The sequence below is a fragment of the Xenopus laevis genome, chromosome 7L (genome assembly GCF_017654675.1).
Source record: "Xenopus laevis strain J_2021 chromosome 7L, Xenopus_laevis_v10.1, whole genome shotgun sequence".
Taxonomy (NCBI): domain Eukaryota; kingdom Metazoa; phylum Chordata; class Amphibia; order Anura; family Pipidae; genus Xenopus; species Xenopus laevis.
This window is the reverse complement of record NC_054383.1, coordinates 119,472,239-119,481,499: the sequence shown is the minus strand read 5'-3', so window position 1 is coordinate 119,481,499 and position 9,261 is coordinate 119,472,239. Positions and strand designations below refer to the sequence as shown.

The following is a 9,261-nucleotide window of genomic DNA, read 5'->3' as shown; positions in this document are numbered from 1 at the left end:
ATTTAGAAATGTAGTGCAGATTGGAACTTTCCAGATCTCCCCTGCTTGGGCCCCAAAACTGATATTGGTATCAGATTACAGCTATACCATTTAAACAGCCCTGGGGCAATTTTATCACACTCTCTTTGAAGGGGGAAATAGAAACCCAAGAGTGCAGGACAGTGGTGCCACAGTGTCATTCTATAGCAGTGCATGTTAAAGGAGACATATTATGTAAAAAACAAGAAGGTACCAGTGCATTAGACTCTTAGGTATAGAAGGAATGTGCTTTACAATGTTTTGCTTCTGATAACTTTACTGAAAATCTTTGCAAAAACCCTACTAGTCCCGCCCATCTGTTCCTGCCGCCTCCTTTCCCAGGTTGTGCAGGGGAGCCAGCAGCACACTGTACTGTAGGATAGGAACCAATCAGCAGCTACGCTGACCCGATAGGGAACTGAAGATTGTCTTTGCGTGTGTGTGTGATTGCAGGGCTGTGATTGGCTGACCCCCTCCTACTGTGCTTTTCGCAGGAATTGTTAGGACACGACCACCCTAGTTATGTGCGGGTTGGGATTACCCCGACCCGCACCAGACTTTCAGGTTGCATTTATAGATCCATGCCGACCCACCCCACCGATGACATCACAAAAGGGACGGGGCGAGCAGATGCAGTGTCTATAAAAGATGAACCTGGAAGTCGGCAGCTGATATTTGACGGTCGCGGCGGGGAGAACAGTGCGAGGTCAGCCCAAACCCGCCCGACCCGCGGGTATCGGCCCGGCCCGCACATCACTAGCCCACCCCTCATTTGAAACAGGGACATCTATAGGGAGCTTAAATATAAGGGGAAACTTTTAAAGATAGCATTAATTTTTAACACAACGTGGAACCAACACCATATGGTATACATAATTGCCTACAAAATTAGGGGTTTTTCATTTATCCTCTCACCAGGAGGGAGCTCCTGGTGCGAGGGGCCATGTCTTACATAGTGCATGCGCATAATGTGGCTCTGACATGACACGCATGCCCATAACGAGCAGTTGCAGCATTCGCTTATTATGCGTATGCGTGTACGTGTGCCCCAACATGGACTCTCTTGGATCCTGTTGTGTACTGAGATTGGTGTGTTTGACTCGCCCTGTGACCTTGATTACTCTCCTGTCCCTTGAATCTGTACTGCTTCTTCTGATATTGAGCTGGGCTGTCCCTTGACCACTCACCTTGTTCTTTGTTCCAGTTACAATGTTTGGTTCCCTTACCTGCCCAGAAATCTCTCCTTGGTCCTCTCACACCCGAGTAGCAGAGGGCTCTTACCGAAGGAAAAGGTGGTTGTTATGAGCCGTGACCAGGACCTTGGTGCTAGTTCTGCGTTTGGGACTCTGTTTGTAACACCTGGAATGATGAAGTTCTATACAGTTGATTACCTGTGCCACCCTATCTCAAATCTACCTAGTGGAGCCTCAAGACATTTGTCTTATATACGTATTTTTATAATGTCATAGGGTGACTTTGCAGTACTTTGCAAGCTTTGCAGTAATATATCTAATAGAAAAAATAGAATGTGGTTCCAGCAAAATAAATAGAAGGGCAAAAACAAGAAACACGAGGATGACACCAGCTGCTCCACAGAGCTTAAATCTAAGGAGATACTGATACCAGCTCTGGAGTTTTATTTGTAACACTGTAGCTCTTAAATGAAGAATTGTATTAGCCAGTGTAGACATATTCTCTACATGTTAAATATTATCTGAAAAGAATTATAACTCTTTCAAAGTGTGACGGTGGCCAAGTCTGGTGTCTTATTAAAACATGTGCAAAAAAAGATAACAGATTAGTAAGGAACAGTGATACTAGGCAGCACGTTTGAAGATCTTGATGGCTACCCAACTGTATCAAGTTTTCCCATGCAGATCCCTGCTAAGGAAGAAGCGACGATGATTTCAGTGTAGTCTGCCCCCTCCCATCCAGTCTTCACTCACATCCCAGAGCTGCTGAATGATGACAGATGGAAGGTCTATCGGTGCCATTCTAGCCTCTGCTCACTCAGCAGTGTCTCTATTCTCTGTAGCCGCACAACATCAGAAACTCTTGCTCTCTAGATGCTGAGGAGTAACTCGAGACTCCCATCTGTCACTTAATATCCGGTGTCGGATAGAGAGATCAAGTATGGTGACGAAAAAGCACAAGCCGATATGCTTTAAATATTTGTGCAGGAATATCATCAGCCAGGAAAACCACAAACTTCTGAACGGATATAATACATTTTTGAATTGACCTTTTGGATTACTTGTAAAGTGTAATCATGTCCCCTCTCAAGTGTCTTTTTTCCAGAGAAAACAACCCCAACCTTGACAGTCTACCCTCATAATTGAAGTCTTCCATCCCTCTAACCAGTTTAGTTGCACTTAGTCTCTGCACTCTCTCCAGCTCATTTATATCCCTCTTAAGGACTGGAGTCCAAAACTGCCCCCATACTCCAGATGAGGCCTCACCAGGGACCTATAAAGAGGCATAATTATGTTTTCATCCCTTGAGTTAATGCCCTTTTTTATGCAAGACCGAAATGTATTTGCTTTAATAGCCACAGAATGACACTGCTTGGAAGAGACAACTTATCTACAAAAAAAAACAGAGATCCTTCTCAATTAAAGGGGTTGTTCATCTTCCAACTTTTCTCAGTTCGGTTGGTTTCAGATAGTTCACCAGAAATAAAGACTTTTTCCCCCAATTGCTTTCTATTTTCTACATCTGACCGTTTTTCTAATATTGAAGTGTAAAGTTTATTTTTTCACCTTCTAAACCAGCTCTAGGAGGGGGGGGGGGTTGCCAACCCTGTAAACCAGGGGTGTCCAAAAGGTAGATCGAAATCTACCAGTAGACCTTTAGCTGGTGATCAGTAGATCTCAAGACACTGTCAACAAACAGCTTGACTAAATCACCCTCCTCTTTTCATTCAAATATTTATTATGTTATGGTCACATAAGAAATATACAGAATATAGAAATATACATTTTCCCATAAATAAGTAATTATATTTACCATGAAACACAATGCTAACAATACTATCATGGATGTAGATCAGGTTTGTCCAACCTGCGGCCCAGGATGGATATGAATGCGGCCCAGCTTGAAGGAGAGAGAAAAGGAAGAAAATGGAAAAATAAAAAATAAATGTATGGAAATACAGAGAAAACAAGAGTGAAATAACACTTTGTGCTCTCTAAGTCCATACACATTAACCACCTCAGTCTGTCATCTTGTTGTGACCTATGGAGTAGGGGGGATGGGGGACTCTGGCCTATTGCCCAGTTAGTAATAATAATATAATAAAAATGAGTCTGTTTAATATCCAGGTGTCCCATATTCCAATGTATAGCTCCATCTGGTTATCCGACTGGTATTGTAGTTCTTTTCTGTGTATTTTCTGTAATTTTACAAATCAAAAGTGTTTGTGTATTTCATTTTTCTTTTTCCAATGTGGCCCAGGGAAGACAAAAGGTTGGACACCGCTGATGTAGATCATCATAGGACAACATCACTAAAAGTAGGCCTTGCATTAGTAAAGTATGAGCACTTCTGCTGTAAACTGTTCTAATTTGACACATTTCTTATATTTGTCCCTGCTGAGCAGAATCCCCTGGTTTCATTACAGGCAGTTGTTAGAATTGATACAATAGTTGCTAATACTCCAGTGATGCCACTGAGAAATGTACAAAAAATTTTAACAGTTGAGAGTCTGCACCTGAATTACTGAGCTGCCAGACTCAAACACCAGACACAGGGACATTACACTTTAAACTTGAAAAATCTGTAAAAAATCTGAAAACAATTGAACTGAAAAAGTTTTGGATGGTGAACAACCCCTTTAAGGAAACCCCCAACACTGCTATTTAGTGTATAACTTGCATTAATATCATTTCTGCCAAAGTGCATTTATCAACATCGAAACTCATTTTCCAGTTTTCTTGCCCATTTTTCTAATCAAAAATCACTCTGCAAAGTGGCAGCATCATGCATGGAAATCTGCAAAAATAGAAACAGTAATTTCAATGTCCTCCTCCAGGTCATTAATAAACAAGTTAAAAAGTAAAGGACCAAGTACAGAGCCCTGCGGTACTCCACTAACAACACTCGTCCAATTAGAAAATGTTCCATTTACCACCACACTTTGTAGTCTATATTTTAGCCAGTTCTCCATCCAGGTACAAATACTGTGTTCCAGGCCAATATTCCTTAAAGGGATACTGTCATGGGTAAAGAAAAAATTCAAAATGAATCAGTTAATAGTGCTGCTCCGGCAGATTTCTGCACTGAAATCCATTTCTCAAAAGAGCAAACAGATTTTTTTATATTCAATTTTGAAATTTGACATGGGGTCAATTTCCCAGCTGCCCCAAGTCATGTGATTTGTGCTCTGATAAACTTCAATCACTCTTTACTGCTGTACTGCAAGATGGAATATCACCCCCCTCCCTTCCCCCCCCCCAGCAGCCAAACAAAAGAACAATGGGAAGGTAACCAGATAGCAGCTCCCTAACACAAGATAACAGCTGCCTGGTAGATCTAAGAACAACACTCAATAGTAAAAACCCATGTCCCACTGAGACACATTCAGTTACATTGAGAAAGAAAAACAGCAGCCTGCCAGAAAGCATTTCTCTCCTAAAGTGCAGGCACAAGTCACATGACCAGGGGCAGCTGGGAAATTGACAAAATGTCTAGCCCCATGTTAGATTTCAAAATTGAATATAAATAAATCTGTTTGCTTGAGAAATGGATTTCAGTGCAGAATTCTGCTGGAGCAGCACTATTAACTGATTCATTTTGAAAAAAAATTTTTTTCCCATGACAGTATCCCCTTAAAGGGCACCCAATCATAACTAAAATCATTTACTACGTAAATACACTATGTGAACGTTCAAGAAATCAAATTTTTAAAACCGTTAGAATTGTTTGTTTAATGTAAATCATCAGCTCACTATACCTTCCAGGGTCGGATTTACATAGTGGGCGCCTGTAGGCCCACTGCCTTTCATCGCCCCTGTCCCCTCTATTCCCCTCTTTATTCGTGCAAATTTTCATCATTTGGACTGGAGCAATGGTAATTGGCGCACAGGAAATGTAAAAAATTTTTGTATCTCCAGCGCATCCCCAATGTTTTTGAACCAATGTAGGTGTGGTTGGGCAAAGTAAGGGATTTTTTTAAAACCTGCAGTTTTTTTCAAAAAACTATAAATGTAGTTTGATTAAACATGTTTAGCTTGTACTGGTCAGATTGTTAATATGTGTTTGATTTTGGCTGTGATAGGTGCCCTTTAATTAAACCACCACCCTACTGTATGGTACTGTATCAAATGCTTTAGCAAAGTCCAAGTAGATCACATCCACCTCCATTGCAGAGTCGAGGTCCCTGCTTACCTTCTCATAAAAGTAGAGATGTGCCAAATCTACTATTTTGGATTCGGCCAAACCCCCGAATCCTTCACAAAAGATATGGCTGAATACCGAAATGAATCCTAATTTACATATGCAAATTAGGGGCTGGAAGGGGAAAACATTTTTTACTTCGTTCTTTTGTGACAAAAAGTAATGCGATTTCCCTCCCTGCCCCTAATTTGCATATGCAATTAGGATTTAGTTCGGCTTGGCTGAAAAAGCTCGAATCCAGAACTGAATCCTGGATTTGGTGCATCCCTACATAAAAAAGTCATTTAAATTTGTTTAGCAAGATCGGTTACACAAAAAACCATGTCGCCACCTTTTCCAGAAAAAAATACTGGCTTTCCTATATATTTATCTTTTCCCCTATTAATAACATTAGCATCAACCATCATCTCTACCGGCAAGACCGGTAAAATAGCGGCCAGGTGGCAACCCTAAGGGAGGGGGGTAGGGTTGCCAAATTTTTTTAAAAAAAATAATAAATTACCGGCCCGGAGCCCATGGCACAAAAGGGGGCGGGGCCAAGCCGCCAGAAGACTAAGAAAATGTACGTTTCCACCGGAGGGCAAGGGCTTTTGTTAAGGGTATTACAAATTAACGACGGTAAATTTGTAATACCAGCCCAGCAGGTGTTTTACCGGCCAGGCCGGTAAAATCCTGGCCGGGTGGCAACCCTAGAGGGGGGGTCTATGTAGGGTATGGTTTTTTTTAAATTTTCTGTTTGCTCCTCCTTTAAGGAAAATGTCCTATTTCCCAGGTTTATGAGAAGGCCCTAAAGTAATGGAGTATAGAAACAATAGCCAATAAGTTAGTCAGTATAAAATACGTTTCATTTGTACTTCTATTAGGGTTGCCATCTGGCCTGTAAAAATGATGGTTGATCCCAATGTTATTAATAGGGAAAAAAGATAAATATATAGGAAGGCCGGTATTTTTTTCCAGAAAAGGTGCCTAACTTCTATATACAAAAGAAAAAACCACCAGCACACCCTTACCTCTCGAAGTATATTAGTCTGGTGCTCAGTAATAAAAGGGTTAGGCACCCTCAATTACACTTGGGTAAAGAAGAAAACTACGGGCATTCGGGACTAAGTGCAAGTGGGCCAAGCCCTGCGTGTTTATTTGCAGAGTAACATTTCGGGGGCACGCCCCTTCGTCAGACTAGCAAACCCACATCAGTAGTGAACATTTAACCCCACTTATTAGCATAATCATTAACATACAATTAAATCAAAGTCCAATATATTTGCGTCTAAACTTCCGTCCCTTATTACGTTTTTTGATGAAGGTTCCAAAGAAGAAAAATTCTAAGAAAAAATTCAAAGAAAAAAATCCAAGGAAAAAATCCCAAGAAAAAAATCCCAAGAAAAAAATCCCAAGAAAAAATTAACAAACTTATTCCATGTTGTATAAGAGAAAAAAGTTTTTATATAAACAAAGTCCAAAAAAATAAAAAAATCCATAAGGGAAAGAAAAAATAGTCCAGATAATTGTCCCAGAACACTGCAAACATTTTTTTTTGTATATATAGAATCCAAAAATAAGCCAAAGTGCCAGTATACGCAGTATATATAAAAACTTTTTTCTCTTATACAACATGTAATAGGTTTAATTTTTTCTTGGGATTTTTTCCTTGGATTTTTTTCTTTAGAATTTTTTTTCTTTGGAACCTTCATCAAAAAACCTAATATGGGACGGAAGTAATTTACGCAAATATATTGGACTTTGATTTAATTGCATGTTAATGATTATGCTAATAAGTGGGGTTAAATGTTCACTACCGATGTGGGTTTGCTAGTCTGACGAAGGGGCGTGCCCCCGAAATGTTACTCTGCAAATAAACACTTGGCCCGCTTGCACTTAGTCCTCAGTGCCGGTAGTTTTTTTCTTTACCCAAGTGTAACTTCTATATACAAGACTCCCTTCAAGAAGCCAACAATGCTTAGAGCTTATTCCTGCAGTTTCAGAGAACCTGCTTATAACCCGAGAACCAGTACTCCTGTTCCCCAGACCCCCACTCCCCACAGACAGCAAATGTATTTTATATATTCTCCCAAAACTACAACTCCCTATACGCCTTGCGTTATCACTTACATCACTTCCTCCAGGAATCGGAGTGACGCCGCGCCATCCAATCAGAACCTCCGACGAAAAAGACCCGCGTGTTTTGAACTTAGGCTGGCGGAAGTGTTTGGAAAGGAAGACAGGGACCATCGAAAGTCTTGGATACTATTGGATCCTGATCACATCATCGCTATATTAGTAATGTTACGCGTGTAACGTTGGGCCCGTCAGGAAGACCCCCTTCTTCTGCCGGTATGTATTGTGATATGAGTTATATGCTGCGGGCCTGGTCTCTATGACGTGTCGTCGTGGAGACGTTTCTCTTATGTATATTTGTCTCAATGTCTAATGGGACTCGGTACAGTCATTCTGAGAGGCCTCAGGAGTTTCACTGCTTCCTTGAATTGTTTTAGCTGCTGCTTTACCCTTCCTTATTGGGCTCACACAGAGGGAGAGAGAGAGCGAGAGGGGGGAGAACAAATGGTACTTTCCGTATTAATTGTTGTATATATTGTGTATTTACATGAGCAGTATTCAGCCTCTGTCACCTCACTCCAATTCTACAGCAGGAGCAGGGTTGTCGGGTTTAGTTTTCAAAACCAGCCCAAAACTAGCCAAGAGGCCCTTTAAAAGTAACCCAAAAATAGCACAATGTGTGCATTGGGAAAAAGTCTAAAAAACATAAGTATATGTGAAAATACACCTTTTTGATATTTTTCCATGAAGTAAAATCACAGATTCACCTGTTACCAGGGGCGTAAGTACAGAGGGGGGCCTGGGAGGTATAGGGGGCCCACAAGGCCCTAATTCATATACAATTTCAAAAAATTGGTAAAAGAGCTCAACCTCTAGATATTCTGGTGGTCTGCAGATTTTTGCCCCCAAATTGTCTGAAATTGAGGAAAGTCGCAGGAAAATGTGAGAATACTTAAAGGAGAAGGAAAGTAAGTTTCATCAGAAAGGTCTATATAAATACACCAGTAAACCCTCAAAGTAATGCTGCTCTGAGTCCTCTGTCAAAAGAAACACAGCATTTATTTCCTTCTATTGTGTACTCATGGGCTTCTGTATCAGACTTCCTGTTTTCAGCTTAAACAACCAGGGCAGGGCTTGAGCATGCTCAGTTTGCTCCTCTCTCCCTTCTCCCTCCTCCCCCCCCTGCTGTAATCTGAACACAGAGCTATGAGTGAGCAGGGAGAGACTCAGGCAGGAAGTGATGTCACACCAAGCTAACATGGCAGCTGCTATCCTAAACAAACAGAGAGAGCTTCTAGAGCTGTTTACTTGGGTATGGTAAAGAATTCTACAGAATAAATATGCCATTGCAGCTTGCACTGTTTTGGCTAATCTATTAGCAATAAACTGCTTTGGTAGTTTTCCTTCTCTTTTATCTTTGAGATTACTTTTAGTATGATGTAGGGCAGGGGTCCCCAAAGTTTTTTGCCCGTGAGCCACATTCAAATGTAAAAAGAGTTGAGGATCAACACAAGCATGAAAATCCCTTGGGGTGCTAAATAAGAGCTGTAATTGTTTATTTGGTAGCCTATATGTGGACTGGCAGCCTACAGGAGGCTCTACTTGGCACTATACTTCATTTTTATAAAATTAAAACTTTCTTCCAAGCATGGAATTCAAAAATAAGCCCCTGCGAAAGCAACATCCAAGGGGTTGGAGAGCAACATGTTGCTCACGAGTTACTGGTTGGGGATCACTGATGTAGAGAGTGATATTCTGAGACAATTTGCAATTTGTTTTCATTCTTTGCAGTTT

The 9,261-nt window shown here is 40.9% G+C and overlaps 1 protein-coding gene across 3 annotated transcripts in view; it reads left to right on the top strand.

The window, feature by feature from the left end:
* Positions 1–7,545: 7,545 nt before the first annotated feature.
* Positions 7,546–9,261, top strand: part of kif18b.L (kinesin family member 18B L homeolog) — a 44,764-nt gene continuing 43,048 nt past the window's right edge. For 2 of the 3 annotated variants that reach the window (XM_018224533.2, XM_018224532.2), the window contains exon 1: positions 7,546–7,743. The gene's annotated coding sequence lies outside the window, so the exon portion shown is untranslated. 3 annotated transcript variants of the gene reach the window in all.